This window comes from Ambystoma mexicanum, chromosome 7p, assembly GCF_040938575.1.
Source record: "Ambystoma mexicanum isolate Mex_15411 chromosome 7p, UKY_AmexF1_1, whole genome shotgun sequence".
In the NCBI taxonomy this organism is placed as follows: domain Eukaryota; kingdom Metazoa; phylum Chordata; class Amphibia; order Caudata; family Ambystomatidae; genus Ambystoma; species Ambystoma mexicanum.
The window spans coordinates 201,116,182-201,137,596 of NC_090939.1; positions in this window are offsets into that span (position 1 = coordinate 201,116,182).

The following is a 21,415-nucleotide window of genomic DNA, read 5'->3' on the forward strand; positions in this document are numbered from 1 at the left end:
AGGGAGGGAATGAGGATGGGGGAATCTAATCAGGTGAAAACTCTTTCCTCATAAAAATAACTACTCTAAATTGGAGTTAGAAGCCCTTGCCATCAAATGGGCAATCATTCATCTAAGATACTCCCTTTTGGGGAGGAAGTTCACCCTTTTCACAGACCATCCCCTGTTAGTATGAATAAACCAACGAAAACCCTTGAGTCATGCAATGGTTCTTAGACCTGCAACCCTACTGTTTCACTGCGGAACAGCAAAAAGGCAAAAACCAAGGGAACATTGATTTCCTTTCCCGGTTTCCCTGTGAAACAGATGCGGCTACATCAGATAGGGGAACGGTGTGTGAAAAGCTTGAAGGTGTCTCACCCACTAGTCCCCGCAGATCTCTCTCTCAGGTGTAAGGAACACAAGGTGGCAACAGTAAAGACAGACACAAGTGCTCACAGTTCAAGAGTGTTTATTGAACTGCACGCAGGTTGGAAAAACGCCTAATCTAAACCTAAATCTAAGACTCGAGGAAGCGTCGACCATCAAATCAAAATAAGGCAGTCCTAGTGGCATTGTGACAAATAAAAAGGACAATACTAAGAAACCTTTTGCCAAAATGTACAACTAATGCAAAAAAGTTTGTGTGATGGTTTTCAGTAAAGGAAAGAAGTGTTTACAAATAATATGTCAGGATGTGGTAGCCTGGGTCTTCCTTCCCCACGTTTTGGTTTAGCCTTTTCCCTTTGCGCCCAGGTAGGTGCACCCACACATATGAGGTGCTGTTTTCATCGGGACACCTGTGGGAACGTGGGAAGGTAGCAAAAGTGTTATTGGCGGTGTGTTTCCATGGGTTGGCAGGGAGAAATGTCCGGAAGTGCGGCGAAAGTGCTTGTGTTTGGCGGTGTGGTTCTATTTTATTTATGCCATCAGCTGCAGTCGGTAAATGGTGAAATTGTAACCGGAGCTTTTAATAGCCTGAATTTGCTGAGTGTTTATTTGTTCACACTGACTTGTTCTGAAGGAGCCGTGAACCAGTTTTAAAGGAGCTCTGTGTTTATTTGGAGTGGACTTGTGAAAAACTCACTTCCCCAGCCTGCCTGGGGCTCCAAATGCACATCTACACACACACGCACCCGCTGATGCTACAAAATACCTGGGAGTGGCGGTAGCGGAGCAGAAGTGCGGCGAAAGTGCTTGTGTTTGGCAGTGTTCGGCGGGAAGGCCGGGAATCCGGCATCTTCGTGAGTTCATCACTACTATTTATGCTCTTCATTACTATATACCCAGATACCGGAACTGTTGATTTAGGTTATCTGAATACCTGAGAGGCAGATCTTCAGCTTCCATTTTATCAGTCACAAGTTTTTTCAGAACATATGTACTTTGGATCTCCTGGTACCGGTCCTTGGGGGGGAGAGACGGACTAAGGCAGCTCCTTAAGCCGTCGGGCGTGCCCAGGATGGACCATTTTGATTTAGTATTTATTTATATCAACGTCGCATCTGATATTCTGTACTGTACTTTTTGTCCAGGTTGGCAAGATAATTTTCCAGAGGACAAATTTATTTTATTGTTCTTTTTAATGTGTTCCATCTCTTTTTAGAGGATTTCTAATTGGATTGTACACTCCCTACTATTTTCGTGTCAGTAAGATAATAATTTTGGGCTTTCCCGGGGATCTGTTTTGTAGCTTCCTTTGTATTTTTATTTTCAGGGGTTGTGAGGTTGTTTGTTTTTCCTCTCCCCATTACCACCTTTCTTACTTAGTAGGGTCGTTGCGAGTAAGAACTCTCCCCAGGTAGAAGTTGAAGAATTTCTCCATATTTTAAGTTTCTTTCTGATTTTTATTTTTATTTGTTATGGAGAGAAGAATACTTAGAAGTGGATTAGGTGTAATTGAGACCAGGGAGGGTAGGGAGATTGCATTATCTCAAGCTAATTTACAAATTAGGGATGAGATGGAGAGGGATCACGTAGGGGATTTAGGGCATAACACACCTACATCAGAAGCGATTGATCATTTAGAGTTACATCAATCAAGCGGTAGAATTGAGAGTGATCCGTTGGTGGTTGAGAAGCCTTTATCCATATGTAATGGACAAGCTACAGATTTAGGAAAAACAAATACTTCTCTTTTTAGAGAAAGATTTCAGGAGTAATACCATATCGGTCAGTACTAATGAACGTACTGATATAGAATGCTTACAAGAGAGCATGAACGTTTTGAAAAGGGTGGTTTGTTTTCATGCCTCTACACCTGTTCAAGAGGAGTTTAATCATGAAAAGAATAGTAAATATAGGGACAGACCCATTGCTGATTCCTTTGAGGGAAATATTCACACAGGTCAGAACGGCAGGACCTTTAAGAAACTAATGGCTAACACACATAATGATCCTCCCGTGTTTGTTTTTGGAAACAAACAGCCTACAAGGCAGATACTTTAGCCTGTTTAGATACGGCTAAAGGTTTGTCTCTTAATACCCCTATAAGAGAGGGGGGGTCATTACAAGGTTGGAGGGAACCATGGCGCTATTAGCGCCATGGCTGCCTCCCGACTCCGCCCTGGTGAATGGAGCTATTACCGCCCCATTCAAAGGTTGGCGGGGGCGGTAATTCCCCATTCACCAGGGCCCTTCCCCATTCTCATTTGAGCCCCCATAGGGCTCAATGGGAATGGGGAAGGCGCTAATAACAGTACCGCAAATTGCGGTACCATTATTAGCACCAAAGTCCCTTTGCGGGTCCCGTCCTTAACGACTGGTAAAACCAGGCGTTAAGGGAGGACCCGCAAAGGGAACTCGTAATAGGGCTGTAAGGGATTACCGGTACCGGTGCCCTTACCCGTACCGGTAATCCCTTACCGCCCACCTCGTAATGAGGCCCAGGGAGTCAAGCTATGCCAATTAAGTGTTCATCATAGGAAGGGGGGATCGACATGGATGACTCTTTTACTCAAATGGCTGATGCCACGGGGGAACTCTTAAAGGAAATTATAGAACTAGATATGTCTCAAGTTATTGGGGGAGTAAAATCTAGGGGGGGACGAAGTCTGTCTGAGGGGGCCCAAATGGTAAATAAGACTGGTCTTAGTATACCACACTTTATGGTGGAAGCCGTTACTTTACAGCAGCAGAATAAGGCTGCACAACTATTATATAAAGAAGCCTATGCTCAAACAGAGGGAGGGGAAAGGAGCACGGGTGCGGCAAGTTCACATATAACATCTGTGGATTCACAGGTGGATAAAAAGGATAATGATCCTTGTAATAGTGGTATTATTGGAAAAACTGTAATTGATATTGGGGAAAAGACTGATTATACTATCCCCCTTTTATCCAACTTGCATGTTACCCTGAATTTAGCCCTTAAAACCCTTGCAGAGACGCAGGAAATGGGGTGGAGCTATGGTGGGGCAACAATCTGCTTTTAATGCATTAACAACGTGCCTAGCATTTCTAGAAGGTCTGTCTGAGGGGAGGAAAAAAACAGGACTCCCCTAATAATGGGAAGTCTGGGTTGGGGAAATTTAATGAAGAATACAATTTGAGGATGTCCAATATGGATGCAAAAATTACAACCATACTAGAATGTCTACTTTCCGGGGAACGAGCTGCCCCGTCGGGACTTTAGTAAGGGACTAGAAATCCTTAGACCAAAACGCAAATTTGTTGGTAAATCAAGATGACAAATATAGAGCAACTGTCCAAGATAGCCCCACCTTATTACTAGAAGTCATGACGAACTTAGAAGAGCAAAGGGAGGGAATGAGGATGGGGGAATCTAATCAGGTGAAAACTCTTTCCTCATAAAAATAACTACTCTGTATTGGAGTTAGAAGCCCTTGCCATCAAATGGGCAATCATTCATCTAAGATACTCCCTTTTGGGGAGGAAGTTCACCCTTTTCACAGACCATCCCCTGTTAGTATGAATAAACCAACGAAAACCCTTGAGTCATGCAATGGTTCTTAGACCTGCAACCCTACTGTTTCACTGCGGAACAGCAAAAAGGCAAAAACCAAGGGAACATTGATTTCCTTTCCCGGTTTCCCTGTGAAACAGATGCGGCTACATCAGATAGGGGAACGGTGTGTGAAAAACTTGAAGGTGTCTCACCCACTAGTCCCCGCAGATCTCTCTCTCAGGTGTAAGGAACACAAGGTGGCAACAGTAAAGACAGACACAAGTGCTCACAGTTCAAGAGTGTTTATTGAACTGCACGCAGGTTGGAAAAACGCCTAATCTAAACCTAAATCTAAGACTCGAGGAAGCGTCGACCATCAAATCAAAATAAGGCAGTCCTAGTGGCATTGTGACAAATAAAAAGGACAATACTAAGAAACCTTTTGCCAAAATGTACAACTAATGCAAAAAAGTTTGTGTGATGGTTTTCAGTAAAGGAAAGAAGTGTTTACAAATAATATGTCAGGATGTGGTAGCCTGGGTCTTCCTTCCCCACGTTTTGGTTTAGCCTTTTCCCTTTGCGCCCAGGTAGGTGCACCCACACATATGAGGTGCTGTTTTCATCGGGACACCTGTGGGAACGTGGGAAGGTAGCAAAAGTGTTATTGGCGGTGTGTTTCCATGGGTTGGCAGGGAGAAATGTCCGGAAGTGCGGCGAAAGTGCTTGTGTTTGGCGGTGTGGTTCTATTTTATTTATGCCATCAGCTGCAGTCGGTAAATGGTGAAATTGTAACCGGAGCTTTTAATAGCCTGAATTTGCTGAGTGTTTATTTGTTCACACTGACTTGTTCTGAAGGAGCCGTGAACCAGTTTTAAAGGAGCTCTGTGTTTATTTGGAGTGGACTTGTGAAAAACTCACTTCCCCAGCCTGCCTGGGGCTCCAAATGCACATCTACACACACACGCACCCGCTGATGCTACAAAATACCCGGGAGTGGCGGTAGCGGAGCAGAAGTGCGGCGAAAGTGCTTGTGTTTGGCAGTGATCGGCGGGAAGGCCGGGAATCCGGCATCTTCGTGAGTTCATCACTACTATTTATGCTCTTCATTACTATATACCCAGAGACCGGAACTGTTGATTTAGGTTATCTGAATACCTGAGAGGCAGATCTTCAGCTTCCATTTTATCAGTCACAAGTTTTTTCAGAACATATGTACTTTGGATCTCCTGGTACCGGTCCTTGGGGGGGAGAGACGGACTAAGGCAGCTCCTTAAGCCGTCGGGCGTGCCCAGGATGGACCATTTTGATTTAGTATTTATTTATATCAACGTCGCATCTGATATTCTGTACTGTACTTTTTGTCCAGGTTGGCAAGATAATTTTCCAGAGGACAAATTTATTTTATTGTTCTTTTTAATGTGTTCCATCTCTTTTTAGAGGATTTCTAATTGGATTGTACACTCCCTACTATTTTCGTGTCAGTAAGATAATAATTTTGGGCTTTCCCGGGGATCTGTTTTGTAGCTTCCTTTGTATTTTTATTTTCAGGGGTTGTGAGGTTGTTTGTTTTTCCTCTCCCCATTACCACCTTTCTTACTTAGTAGGGTCGTTGCGAGTAAGAACTCTCCCCAGGTGGAAGTTGAAGAATTTCTCCATATTTTAAGTTTCTTTCTGATTTTTATTTTTATTTGTTATGGAGAGAAGAATACTTAGAAGTGGATTAGCTGTAATTGAGACCAGGGAGGGTAGGGAGATTGCATTATCTCAAGCTAATTTACAAATTAGGGATGAGATGGAGAGGGATCACGTAGGGGATTTAGGGCATAACACACCTACATCAGAAGCGATTGATCATTTAGAGTTACATCAATCAAGCGGTAGAATTGAGAGTGATCCGTTGGTGGTTGAGAAGCCTTTATCCATATGTAATGGACAAGCTACAGATTTAGGAAAAACAAATACTTCTCTTTTTAGAGAAAGATTTCAGGAGTAATACCATATCGGTTAGTACTAATGAACTTACTGATATAGAATGCTTACAAGAGAGCATGAACGTTTTGAAAAGGGTGGTTTGTTTTCATGCCTCTACTCCTGTTCAAGAGGAGTTTAATCATGAAAAGAATAGTAAATATAGGGGCAGACCCATTGCTGATTCCTTTGAGGGAAATATTCACAAAGGTCAGAACGGCAGGACCTTTAAGAAACTAATGGCTAACACACATAATGATCCTCCCGTGTTTGTTTTTGGAAACAAACAGCCTACAAGGCAGATACTTTAGCCCTGTTTAGATACGGCTAAAGGTTTGTCTCTTAATACCCCTATAAGAGAGGGGGGGTCATTACGAGGTTGGAGGTAACCATGGCGCTATTAGCGCCATGGCTGCCTCCCGACTCCGCCCTGGTGAATGGAGCTATTACCGCCCCATTCAAAGGTTGGCGGGGGCGGTAATTCCCCATTCACCAGGGCCCTTCCCCATTCTCATTTGAGCCCCCATAGTGCTCAATGGGAATGGGGAAGGCGCTAATAACAGTACCGCAAATTGCGGTACCATTATTAGCACCAAAGTCCCTTTGCGGGTCCCGTCCTTAACGACTGGTAAAACCAGGCGTTAAGGGAGGACCCGCAAAGGGAACTCGTAATAGGGCTGTAAGGGATTACCGGTACCGGTGCCCTTACCCGTACCGGTAATCCCTTACCGCCCACCTCGTAATGAGGCCCAGGGAGTCAAGCTATGCCAATTAAGTGTTCATCATAGGAAGGGGGGATCGACATGGATGACTCTTTTATTCAAATGGCTGATGCCACGGGGGAACTCTTAAAGGAAATTATAGAACTAGATATGTCTCAAGTTATTGGGGGAGTAAAATCTAGGGGGGGACGAAGTCTGTCTGAGGGGGCCCAAATGGTAAATAAGACTGGTCTTAGTATACCACACTTTATGGTGGAAGCCGTTACTTTACAGCAGCAGAACAAGGCTGCACAACTATTATATAAAGAAGCCTATGCTCAAACAGAGGGAGGGGAAAGGAGCACGGGTGCGGCAAGTTCACATATAACATCTGTGGATTCACAGGTGGATAAAAAGGATAATGATCCTTGTAATAGTGGTATTATTGGAAAAACTGTAATTGATATTGGGGAAAAGACTGATTATACTATCCCCCTTTTATCCAACTTGCATGTTACCCTGAATTTAGCCCTTAAAACCCCTGCAGAGACGCAGTAAATGGGGTGGAGCTATGGTGGGGCAACAATCTGCTTTTAATGCATTAACAACGTGCCTAGCATTTCTAGAAGGTCTGTCTGAGGGGAGGAAAAAAACAGGACTCCCCTAATAATGGGAAGTCTGGGTTGGGGAAATTTAATGAAGAATACAATTTGAGGATGTCCAATATGGATGCAAAAATTACAACCATACTAGAATGTCTACTTTCCGGGGAACGAGCTGCCCCGTCGGGACTTTAGTAAGGGACTAGAAATCCTTAGACCAAAACGCAAATTTGTTGGTAAATCAAGATGACAAATATAGAGCAACTGTCCAAGATAGCCCCACCTTATTACTAGAAGTCATGACGAACTTAGAAGAGCAAAGGGAGGGAATGAGGATGGGGGAATCTAATCAGGTGAAAACTCTTTCCTCATAAAAATAACTACTCTGTATTGGAGTTAGAAGCCCTTGCCATCAAATGGGCAATCATTCATCTAAGATACTCCCTTTTGGGGAGGAAGTTCACCCTTTTCACAGACCATCCCCTGTTAGTATGAATAAACCAACGAAAACCCTTGAGTCATGCAATGGTTCTTAGACCTGCAACCCTACTGTTTCACTGCGGAACAGCAAAAAGGCAAAAACCAAGGGAACATTGATTTCCTTTCCCGGTTTCCCTGTGAAACAGATGCGGCTACATCAGATAGGGGAACGGTGTGTGAAAAACTTGAAGGTGTCTCACCCACTAGTCCCCGCAGATCTCTCTCTCAGGTGTAAGGAACACAAGGTGGCAACAGTAAAGACAGACACAAGTGCTCACAGTTCAAGAGTGTTTATTGAACTGCACGCAGGTTGGAAAAACGCCTAATCTAAACCTACATCTAAGACTCGAAGAAGCGTCGACCATCAAATCAAAATAAGGCAGTCCTAGTGGCATTGTGACAAATAAAAAGGACAATACTAAGAAACCTTTTGCCAAAATGTACAACTAATGCAAAAAAGTTTGTGTGATGGTTTTCAGTAAAGGAAAGAAGTGTTTACAAATAATATGTCAGGATGTGGTAGCCTGGGTCTTCCTTCCCCACGTTTTGGTTTAGCCTTTTCCCTTTGCGCCCAGGTAGGTGCACCCACACATATGAGGTGCTGTTTTCATCGGGACACCTGTGGGAACGTGGGAAGGTAGCAAAAGTGTTATTGGCGGTGTGTTTCCATGGGTTGGCAGGGAGAAATGTCCGGAAGTGCGGCGAAAGTGCTTGTGTTTGGCGGTGTGGTTCTATTTTATTTATGCCATCAGCTGCAGTCGGTAAATGGTGAAATTGTAACCGGAGCTTTTAATAGCCTGAATTTGCTGAGTGTTTATTTGTTCACACTGACTTGTTCTGAAGGAGCCGTGAACCAGTTTTAAAGGAGCTCTGTGTTTATTTGGAGTGGACTTGTGAAAAACTCACTTCCCCAGCCTGCCTGGGGCTCCAAATGCACATCTACACACACACGCACCCGCTGATGCTACAAAATACCTGGGAGTGGCGGTAGCGGAGCAGAAGTGCGGCGAAAGTGCTTGTGTTTGGCAGTGTTCGGCGGGAAGGCCGGGAATCCGGCATCTTCGTGAGTTCATCACTACTATTTATGCTCTTCATTACTATATACCCAGAGACCGGAACTGTTGATTTAGGTTATCTGAATACCTGAGAGGCAGATCTTCAGCTTCCATTTTATCAGTCACAAGTTTTTTCAGAACATATGTACTTTGGATCTCCTGGTACCGGTCCTTGGGGGGGAGAGACGGACTAAGGCAGCTCCTTAAGCCGTCGGGCGTGCCCAGGATGGACCATTTTGATTTAGTATTTATTTATATCAACGTCGCATCTGATATTCTGTACTGTACTTTTTGTCCAGGTTGGCAAGATAATTTTCCAGAGGACAAATTTATTTTATTGTTCTTTTTAATGTGTTCCATCTCTTTTTAGAGGATTTCTAATTGGATTGTACACTCCCTACTATTTTCGTGTCAGTAAGATAATAATTTTGGGCTTTCCCGGGGATCTGTTTTGTAGCTTCCTTTGTATTTTTATTTTCAGGGGTTGTGAGGTTGTTTGTTTTTCCTCTCCCCATTACCACCTTTCTTTCTTAGTAGGGTCGTTGCGAGTAAGAACTCTCCCCAGGTAGAAGTTGAAGAATTTCTCCATATTTTAAGTTTCTTTCTGATTTTTATTTTTATTTGTTATGGAGAGAAGAATACTTAGAAGTGGATTAGGTGTAATTGAGACCAGGGAGGGTAGGGAGATTGCATTATCTCAAGCTAATTTACAAATTAGGGATGAGATGGAGAGGGATCACGTAGGGGATTTAGGGCATAACACACCTACATCAGAAGCGATTGATCATTTAGAGTTACATCAATCAAGCGGTAGAATTGAGAGTGATCCGTTGGTGGTTGAGAAGCCTTTATCCATATGTAATGGACAAGCTACAGATTTAGGAAAAACAAATACTTCTCTTTTTAGAGAAAGATTTCAGGAGTAATACCATATCGGTCAGTACTAATGAACGTACTGATATAGAATGCTTACAAGAGAGCATGAACGTTTTGAAAAGGGTGGTTTGTTTTCATGCCTCTACACCTGTTCAAGAGGAGTTTAATCATGAAAAGAATAGTAAATATAGGGACAGACCCATTGCTGATTCCTTTGAGGGAAATATTCACACAGGTCAGAACGGCAGGACCTTTAAGAAACTAATGGCTAACACACATAATGATCCTCCCGTGTTTGTTTTTGGAAACAAACAGCCTACAAGGCAGATACTTTAGCCTGTTTAGATACGGCTAAAGGTTTGTCTCTTAATACCCCTATAAGAGAGGGGGGGTCATTACAAGGTTGGAGGGAACCATGGCGCTATTAGCGCCATGGCTGCCTCCCGACTCCGCCCTGGTGAATGGAGCTATTACCGCCCCATTCAAAGGTTGGCGGGGGCGGTAATTCCCCATTCACCAGGGCCCTTCCCCATTCTCATTTGAGCCCCCATAGGGCTCAATGGGAATGGGGAAGGCGCTAATAACAGTACCGCAAATTGCGGTACCATTATTAGCACCAAAGTCCCTTTGCGGGTCCCGTCCTTAACGACTGGTAAAACCAGGCGTTAAGGGAGGACCCGCAAAGGGAACTCGTAATAGGGCTGTAAGGGATTACCGGTACCGGTGCCCTTACCCGTACCGGTAATCCCTTACCGCCCACCTCGTAATGAGGCCCAGGGAGTCAAGCTATGCCAATTAAGTGTTCATCATAGGAAGGGGGGATCGACATGGATGACTCTTTTACTCAAATGGCTGATGCCACGGGGGAACTCTTAAAGGAAATTATAGAACTAGATATGTCTCAAGTTATTGGGGGAGTAAAATCTAGGGGGGGACGAAGTCTGTCTGAGGGGGCCCAAATGGTAAATAAGACTGGTCTTAGTATACCACACTTTATGGTGGAAGCCGTTACTTTACAGCAGCAGAATAAGGCTGCACAACTATTATATAAAGAAGCCTATGCTCAAACAGAGGGAGGGGAAAGGAGCACGGGTGCGGCAAGTTCACATATAACATCTGTGGATTCACAGGTGGATAAAAAGGATAATGATCCTTGTAATAGTGGTATTATTGGAAAAACTGTAATTGATATTGGGGAAAAGACTGATTATACTATCCCCCTTTTATCCAACTTGCATGTTACCCTGAATTTAGCCCTTAAAACCCTTGCAGAGACGCAGGAAATGGGGTGGAGCTATGGTGGGGCAACAATCTGCTTTTAATGCATTAACAACGTGCCTAGCATTTCTAGAAGGTCTGTCTGAGGGGAGGAAAAAAACAGGACTCCCCTAATAATGGGAAGTCTGGGTTGGGGAAATTTAATGAAGAATACAATTTGAGGATGTCCAATATGGATGCAAAAATTACAACCATACTAGAATGTCTACTTTCCGGGGAACGAGCTGCCCCGTCGGGACTTTAGTAAGGGACTAGAAATCCTTAGACCAAAACGCAAATTTGTTGGTAAATCAAGATGACAAATATAGAGCAACTGTCCAAGATAGCCCCACCTTATTACTAGAAGTCATGACGAACTTAGAAGAGCAAAGGGAGGGAATGAGGATGGGGGAATCTAATCAGGTGAAAACTCTTTCCTCATAAAAATAACTACTCTGTATTGGAGTTAGAAGCCCTTGCCATCAAATGGGCAATCATTCATCTAAGATACTCCCTTTTGGGGAGGAAGTTCACCCTTTTCACAGACCATCCCCTGTTAGTATGAATAAACCAACGAAAACCCTTGAGTCATGCAATGGTTCTTAGACCTGCAACCCTACTGTTTCACTGCGGAACAGCAAAAAGGCAAAAACCAAGGGAACATTGATTTCCTTTCCCGGTTTCCCTGTGAAACAGATGCGGCTACATCAGATAGGGGAACGGTGTGTGAAAAACTTGAAGGTGTCTCACCCACTAGTCCCCGCAGATCTCTCTCTCAGGTGTAAGGAACACAAGGTGGCAACAGTAAAGACAGACACAAGTGCTCACAGTTCAAGAGTGTTTATTGAACTGCACGCAGGTTGGAAAAACGCCTAATCTAAACCTAAATCTAAGACTCGAGGAAGCGTCGACCATCAAATCAAAATAAGGCAGTCCTAGTGGCATTGTGACAAATAAAAAGGACAATACTAAGAAACCTTTTGCCAAAATGTACAACTAATGCAAAAAAGTTTGTGTGATGGTTTTCAGTAAAGGAAAGAAGTGTTTACAAATAATATGTCAGGATGTGGTAGCCTGGGTCTTCCTTCCCCACGTTTTGGTTTAGCCTTTTGCCTTTGCGCCCAGGTAGGTGCACCCACACATATGAGGTGCTGTTTTCATCGGGACACCTGTGGGAACGTGGGAAGGTAGCAAAAGTGTTATTGGCGGTGTGTTTCCATGGGTTGGCAGGGAGAAATGTCCGGAAGTGCGGCGAAAGTGCTTGTGTTTGGCGGTGTGGTTCTATTTTATTTATGCCATCAGCTGCAGTCGGTAAATGGTGAAATTGTAACCGGAGCTTTTAATAGCCTGAATTTGCTGAGTGTTTATTTGTTCACACTGACTTGTTCTGAAGGAGCCGTGAACCAGTTTTAAAGGAGCTCTGTGTTTATTTGGAGTGGACTTGTGAAAAACTCACTTCCCCAGCCTGCCTGGGGCTCCAAATGCACATCTACACACACACGCACCCGCTGATGCTACAAAATACCCGGGAGTGGCGGTAGCGGAGCAGAAGTGCGGCGAAAGTGCTTGTGTTTGGCAGTGATCGGCGGGAAGGCCGGGAATCCGGCATCTTCGTGAGTTCATCACTACTATTTATGCTCTTCATTACTATATACCCAGAGACCGGAACTGTTGATTTAGGTTATCTGAATACCTGAGAGGCAGATCTTCAGCTTCCATTTTATCAGTCACAAGTTTTTTCAGAACATATGTACTTTGGATCTCCTGGTACCGGTCCTTGGGGGGGAGAGACGGACTAAGGCAGCTCCTTAAGCCGTCGGGCGTGCCCAGGATGGACCATTTTGATTTAGTATTTATTTATATCAACGTCGCATCTGATATTCTGTACTGTACTTTTTGTCCAGGTTGGCAAGATAATTTTCCAGAGGACAAATTTATTTTATTGTTCTTTTTAATGTGTTCCATCTCTTTTTAGAGGATTTCTAATTGGATTGTACACTCCCTACTATTTTCGTGTCAGTAAGATAATAATTTTGGGCTTTCCCGGGGATCTGTTTTGTAGCTTCCTTTGTATTTTTATTTTCAGGGGTTGTGAGGTTGTTTGTTTTTCCTCTCCCCATTACCACCTTTCTTACTTAGTAGGGTCGTTGCGAGTAAGAACTCTCCCCAGGTGGAAGTTGAAGAATTTCTCCATATTTTAAGTTTCTTTCTGATTTTTATTTTTATTTGTTATGGAGAGAAGAATACTTAGAAGTGGATTAGCTGTAATTGAGACCAGGGAGGGTAGGGAGATTGCATTATCTCAAGCTAATTTACAAATTAGGGATGAGATGGAGAGGGATCACGTAGGGGATTTAGGGCATAACACACCTACATCAGAAGCGATTGATCATTTAGAGTTACATCAATCAAGCGGTAGAATTGAGAGTGATCCGTTGGTGGTTGAGAAGCCTTTATCCATATGTAATGGACAAGCTACAGATTTAGGAAAAACAAATACTTCTCTTTTTAGAGAAAGATTTCAGGAGTAATACCATATCGGTTAGTACTAATGAACTTACTGATATAGAATGCTTACAAGAGAGCATGAACGTTTTGAAAAGGGTGGTTTGTTTTCATGCCTCTACTCCTGTTCAAGAGGAGTTTAATCATGAAACGAATAGTAAATATAGGGGCAGACCCATTGCTGATTCCTTTGAGGGAAATATTCACACAGGTCAGAACGGCAGACCTTTAAGAAACTAATGGCTAACACACATAATGATCCTCCCGTGTTTGTTTTTGGAAACAAACAGCCTACAAGGCTGTTTAGATACGGCTAAAGGTTTGTCTCTTAATACCCCTATAAGAGAGGGGGGGTCATTACGAGGTTGGAGGTAACCATGGCGCTATTAGCGCCATGGCTGCCTCCGGACTGCGCCCTGGAGAATGGAGCTATTGCCGCCACATTCAAAGGTTGGTGGGGGCGGTAATTCCCCATTCACCAGGGCCCTTCCCCATTCTCATTTGAGCCCCCATAGGGCTCAATGGGAATGGGGAAGGCGCTAATAACAGTACCGCAAATTGCGGTACCATTATTAGCACCAAAGTCCCTTTGCGGGTCCCGTCCTTAACGACTGGTAAAACCAGGCGTTAAGGGAGGACCCGCAAAGGGAACTCGTAATAGGGCTGTAAGGGATTACCGGTACCGGTGCCCTTACCCGTACCGGTAATCCCTTACCGCCCACCTCGTAATGAGGCCCAGGGAGTCAAGCTATGCCAATTAAGTGTTCATCATAGGAAGGGGGGATCGACATGGATGACTCTTTTATTCAAATGGCTGATGCCACGGGGGAACTCTTAAAGGAAATTATAGAACTAGATATGTCTCAAGTTATTGGGGGAGTAAAATCTAGGGGGGGACGAAGTCTGTCTGAGGGGGCCCAAATGGTAAATAAGACTGGTCTTAGTATACCACACTTTATGGTGGAAGCCGTTACTTTACAGCAGCAGAATAAGGCTGCACAACTATTATATAAAGAAGCCTATGCTCAAACAGAGGGAGGGGAAAGGAGCACGGGTGCGGCAAGTTCACATATAACATCTGTGGATTCACAGGTGGATAAAAAGGATAATGATCCTTGTAATAGTGGTATTATTGGAAAAACTGTAATTGATATTGGGGAAAAGACTGATTATACTATCCCCCTTTTATCCAACTTGCATGTTACCCTGAATTTAGCCCTTAAAACCCCTGCAGAGACGCAGTAAATGGGGTGGAGCTATGGTGGGGCAACAATCTGCTTTTAATGCATTAACAACGTGCCTAGCATTTCTAGAAGGTCTGTCTGAGGGGAGGAAAAAAACAGGACTCCCCTAATAATGGGAAGTCTGGGTTGGGGAAATTTAATGAAGAATACAATTTGAGGATGTCCAATATGGATGCAAAAATTACAACCATACTAGAATGTCTACTTTCCGGGGAACGAGCTGCCCCGTCGGGACTTTAGTAAGGGACTAGAAATCCTTAGACCAAAACGCAAATTTGTTGGTAAATCAAGATGACAAATATAGAGCAACTGTCCAAGATAGCCCCACCTTATTACTAGAAGTCATGACGAACTTAGAAGAGCAAAGGGAGGGAATGAGGATGGGGGAATCTAATCAGGTGAAAACTCTTTCCTCATAAAAATAACTACCCTGTATTGGAGTTAGAAGCCCTTGCCATCAAATGGGCAATCATTCATCTAAGATACTCCCTTTTGGGGAGGAAGTTCACCCTTTTCACAGACCATCCCCTGTTAGTATGAATAAACCAACGAAAACCCTTGAGTCATGCAATGGTTCTTAGACCTGCAACCCTACTGTTTCACTGCGGAACAGCAAAAAGGCAAAAACCAAGGGAACATTGATTTCCTTTCCCGGTTTCCCTGTGAAACAGATGCGGCTACATCAGATAGGGGAACGGTGTGTGAAAAACTTGAAGGTGTCTCACCCACTAGTCCCCGCAGATCTCTCTCTCAGGTGTAAGGAACACAAGGTGGCAACAGTAAAGACAGACACAAGTGCTCACAGTTCAAGAGTGTTTATTGAACTGCACGCAGGTTGGAAAAACGCCTAATCTAAACCTACATCTAAGACTCGAAGAAGCGTCGACCATCAAATCAAAATAAGGCAGTCCTAGTGGCATTGTGACAAATAAAAAGGACAATACTAAGAAACCTTTTGCCAAAATGTACAACTAATGCAAAAAAGTTTGTGTGATGGTTTTCAGTAAAGGAAAGAAGTGTTTACAAATAATATGTCAGGATGTGGTAGCCTGGGTCTTCCTTCCCCACGTTTTGGTTTAGCCTTTTCCCTTTGCGCCCAGGTAGGTGCACCCACACATATGAGGTGCTGTTTTCATCGGGACACCTGTGGGAACGTGGGAAGGTAGCAAAAGTGTTATTGGCGGTGTGTTTCCATGGGTTGGCAGGGAGAAATGTCCGGAAGTGCGGCGAAAGTGCTTGTGTTTGGCGGTGTGGTTCTATTTTATTTATGCCATCAGCTGCAGTCGGTAAATGGTGAAATTGTAACCGGAGCTTTTAATAGCCTGAATTTGCTGAGTGTTTATTTGTTCACACTGACTTGTTCTGAAGGAGCCGTGAACCAGTTTTAAAGGAGCTCTGTGTTTATTTGGAGTGGACTTGTGAAAAACTCACTTCCCCAGCCTGCCTGGGGCTCCAAATGCACATCTACACACACACGCACCCGCTGATGCTACAAAATACCCGGGAGTGGCGGTAGCGGAGCAGAAGTGCGGCGAAAGTGCTTGTGTTTGGCAGTGTTCGGCGGGAAGGCGGCATCTTCGTGAGTTCATCACTACTATTTATGCTCTTCATTACTATATACCCAGAGACCGGAACTGTTTATTTAGGTTATCTGAATACCTGAGAGGCAGATCTTCAGCTTCCATTTTATCAGTCACAGGTTTTTTCAGAACATATGTACTTTGGATCTCCTGGTACCGGTCCTTGGGGGGGAGAGACGGACTAAGGCAGCTCCTTAAGCCGTCGGGCGTGCCCAGGATGGACCATTTTGATTTAGTATTTATTTATATCAACGTCGCATCTGATATTCTGTACTGTACTTTTTGTCCAGGTTGGCAAGATAATTTTCCAGAGGACAAATTTATTTTATTGTTCTTTTTAATGTGTTCCATCTCTTTTTAGAGGATTTCTAATTGGATTGTACACTCCCTACTATTTTCGTGTCAGTAAGATAATAATTTTGGGCTTTCCCGGGGATCTGTTTTGTAGCTTCCTTTGTATTTTTATTTTCAGGGGTTGTGAGGTTGTTTGTTTTTCCTCTCCCCATTACCACCTTTCTTACTTAGTAGGGTCGTTGCGAGTAAGAACTCTCCCCAGGTGGAAGTTGAAGAATTTCTCCATATTTTAAGTTTCTTTCTGATTTTTATTTTTATTTGTTATGGAGAGAAGAATACTTAGAAGTGGATTAGGTGTAATTGAGACCAGGGAGGGTAGGGAGATTGCATTATCTCAAGCTAATTTACAAATTAGGGATGAGATGGAGAGGGATCACGTAGGGGATTTAGGGCATAACACACCTACATCAGAAGCGATTGATCATTTAGAGTTACGTCAATAAAGCGGTAGAATTGAGAGTGATCCGTTGGTGGTTGAGAAGCCTTTATCCATATGTAATGGACAAGCTACAGATTTAGGAAAAACAAATACTTCTCTTTTTAGAGAAAGATTTCAGGAGTAATACCATATTGGTTAGTACTAATGAACTTACTGATATAGAATGCTTACAAGAGAGCATGAACGTTTTGAAAAGGGTGGTTTGTTTTCATGCCTCTACACCTGTTCAAGAGGAGTTTAATCATGAAAAGAATAGTAAATATAGGGGCAGACCCATTGCTGATTCCTTTGAGGGAAATATTCACACAGGTCAGAACGGCAGGACCTTTAAGAAACTAATGGCTAACACACATAATGATCCTCCCGTGTTTGTTTTTGGAAACAAACAGCCTACAAGGCAGATACTTTAGCCTGTTTAGATACGGCTAAAGGTTTGTCTCTTAATACCCCTATAAAAGAGGGGGGGTCATTACGAGGTTGGAGGTAACCATGGCGCTATTAGCGCCATGGCTGCCTCCCGACTCCGCCCTGGTGAATGGAGCTATTACCGCCCCATTCAAACGTTGGCGGGGGCCGTAATTCCCCATTCACCAGGGCCCTTCCCCATTCTCATTTGAGCCCCCATAGGGCTCAATGGGAATGGGGAAGGCGCTAATAACAGTACCGCAAATTGCGGTACCATTATTAGCACCAAAGTCCCTTTGCGGGTCCCGTCCTTAACGACTGGTAAAACCAGGCGTTAAGGGAGGACCCGCAAAGGGAACTCGTAATAGGGCTGTAAGGGATTACCGGTACCGGTGCCCTTACCCGTACCGGTAATCCCTTACCGCCCACCTCGTAATGAGGCCCAGGGAGTCAAGCTATGCCAATTAAGTGTTCATCATAGGAAGGGGGGATCGACATGGATGACTCTTTTACTCAAATGGCTGATGCCACGGGGGAACTCTTAAAGGAAATTATAGAACTAGATATGTCTCAAGTTATTGGGGGAGTAAAATCTAGGGGGGGACGAAGTCTGTCTGAGGGGGCCCAAATGGTAAATAAGACTGGTCTTAGTATACCACACTTTATGGTGGAAGCCGTTACTTTACAGCAGCAGAATAAGGCTGCCCAACTATTATATAAAGAAGCCTATGCTCAAACAGAGGGAGGGGAAAGGAGCACGGGTGCGGCAAGTTCACATATAACATCTGTGGATTCACAGGTGGATAAAAAGGATAATGATCCTTGTAATAGTGGTATTATTGGAAAAACTGTAATTGATATTGGGGAAAAGACTGATTATACTATCCCCCTTTTATCCAACTTGCATGTTACCCTGAATTTAGCCCTTAAAACCCTTGCAGAGACGCAGGAAATGGGGTGGAGCTATGGTGGGGCAACAATCTGCTTTTAATGCATTAACAACGTGCCTAGCATTTCTAGAAGGTCTGTCTGAGGGGAGGAAAAAAACAGGACTCCCCTAATAATGTGAAGTCTGGGTTGGGGAAATTTAATGAAGAATACAATTTGAGGATGTCCAATATGGATGCAAAAATTACAACCATACTAGAATGTCTACTTTCCGGGGAACGAGCTGCCCCGTCGGGACTTTAGTAAGGGACCAGAAATCCTTAGACCAAAACGCAAATTTGTTGGTAAATCAAGATGACAAATATAGAGCAACTGTCCAAGATAGCCCCACCTTATTACTAGAAGTCATGACGAACTTAGAAGAGCAAAGGGAGGGAATGAGGATGGGGGAATCTAATCAGGTGGAAATTGAAATATAGTTGGAATGATGATTCGATTGTTATTCAACTGACCCCTCAAAAACAGGGAGGGAAACGTAAACAAAAACGTAATCATCAACAAACCTTTACGCCCCATAGAGAGGTTGATATATCAGATGAATTTCAAACTCAAATGGAGGTGGAAAGTCCTCACGACAATTCGAATTATAACACTAATGAAAACCCAAATCCTTTGGGTAAACGACGTAAAACGATGAAACAAGTGGCTAAGAGGACAAAAAAATCTAAAAACATGACAAATTAAAAAATTATTGGTAGAAACTCTAATTTAAAAGTGATTAGCGATCTCCCTCTTAATGATACATTCTTGGAAAATAAGGCGAGTGCAAATAAGAAAAAAGGCCATGACTCCATCGCCACTGGAAAAGTGGCTATTGATTTGGCCCCTAATCAGGAGTTAGGTGCTAATGGAGAAGGAATTAGGGTAAGTTATCCCTTTAAGGAAGGGCTAGATCGTATCCAAACTAAGCAGATGAAAATCACTGCCTTTGGAAAAATTGTTAGTACTAAGCACGCTAGAACTTCCTTGGGGGCACAAAATGAGAATATTAGTAATAATATAAATGGGGATTCTCAGGCGAAGCCACCTAGTGTCACTAATACACATGGGGAGACACAGGTGAAGCCCCCCAGTGCTATTATTCCCATTAGACTGTCCCAACCTAGGGCTATTTCTGAGAGTGGGTCCCATCCGGAGAATATATCGCCTCCTTCTAATTCAACCAAGTTACCCATTCCTATACTAGCTGAAAAAATTCTCCCAACCTCATGAATACTCTATTGGCCCTTAACATTCCGAAGATCATGGGAAATATTGATGGAACTATTCCTGTAACGTCGGAAACAGATCTTCATCGGACCAAAGAGCAAGCTACATTAAATAAATCTGAAAAAGTTATAGGGTGGATTAATAACAACAAGGGGGATTCAGTTGCACAATTAAATAGAACTAATCTTTTAAATCTCTTTAAAAAGATACCCCTATTACGTTCTATAGCAACTGACGACATTGATGCGATAGCTCTTCCTGAACATAATAACCATAGAATGGTAAGTAGTTTTCACTCAGACATGGCAGCAGATATGGTTTGGGCCCAGGAAAAATATTTGGAGTCTTGGGGGTTTCAATTGAGAAACATTTCTAATTCCAATGAGGCGTCTATATTCTTAGCGCATAAGGAATTGTCCAAGGCTGTCAATACCGTTGGGCAAAATCTTAGTCATTCGGAATTAAAACCCCATATGAATTCTGAAATTATAATGTCCCTGATATCGAACCTTTTAAATAATGGCCAGGATTGGTCTTGGATGAAGCCCGTTTCTGTGAGTCAGGAAAACGATACTCAGGTTTTGGGGCGACCCTAACAGTATCCATTTTGAGATGGTTTTGTGGAATTCATGTGGCTCTATTAACTTAGATACATTTTTGGAAAAAGAAATGCACCATACGAATTTATCTTTTCCAAGAAATGATGCTGATGGAAAAATGTCAGATAGGGGGCTTTCACACATTCTCACACCTGGCTACTAGGGGAATAACAGGGAATCCTGGTGGAGGACTGATCGTAGCAGTGTACTGTAATCTTGGATTTTGTTGTGATATGTTATATTCGAGTGAATGGTTACTGGGTATTGTCTTGTCACGTGGTACGGAACTTGATCCGATTCTCCTCCTCAACCTTTATTGGAATGAGCGTAAAACTCACTTTGAAATTGTTGAAGACAAATTAGGAGACATCTTTGGGGACTGGTATGAGAAGGGGTTGGGTAACAATATTGTGATAGGGGGAGATTTCAACGCTGCTTGTGCAGAAGGTAGCTTGTGGAATGAAAGGGGAGACATCCCTAATACGATCTTTCCCACTGTTAGTAAAGGGATTCATTGGGATCATCTCCTCGAAACATGGGAATGGTGGACCATACTGACAATTATCCTTGGTCCATATATACCTGGAAGAGGGCAACCCAGACCTCGAGGATAGATTTGTTTTATGTCTCCAATGCCTGGAAGCAATCCCGGGCCTCCCTGCTTCAGCTTGATATAGGCTTGGGAGATCATATCCCCATTTACTTCCCTTTTTCTTTGCAGACCCAAGTGAGACAAGTAAGACCTGAATATATGGCCCTGGAACTATCTAATAAAGGTAGAACAGTTATTTGGAATCATCATACTGTTAAAAAAGTCAACGGCCTTATTTTGAACCATTTTTTTTTTTTTATACTTTATATAACCCGAGGGTTTTTAAAAGTGAACTGTCTATTTTCTTTCTTTCTTTCTTTCTTTCCATTTCGCTTATATGCCTTTTTCGACCGTTGACAGAATTATGTCCAGGATTTTTGCCGTGGCAGTTACCCAGGTGGTTCTACCGCCTCCAATCAATCTCGGCCACCAGGTCTTTACCTCATAGGTATAGGCCGCGGCTAAGATTTCTTTCATGTAAGGTCCTCTTATTGAGTCGACTCCTGGGCATCTTAACAACAAATGTTCAATTGTTTCCACTGTGCTCAGATCTTTACAGAATCTACACGTATTTGTATTGGCCAGGCCTCTTATCTCTAAGATTTCGTTTGTGGGTAGTAAATTGAGGCGGGCTCTTAGAAAAGTATTCCTCAGCTTTCTATTGGGATACTTTTTCACATATGGTTGAAGTTCGTGTAGTTTGTGAGCAGTATGT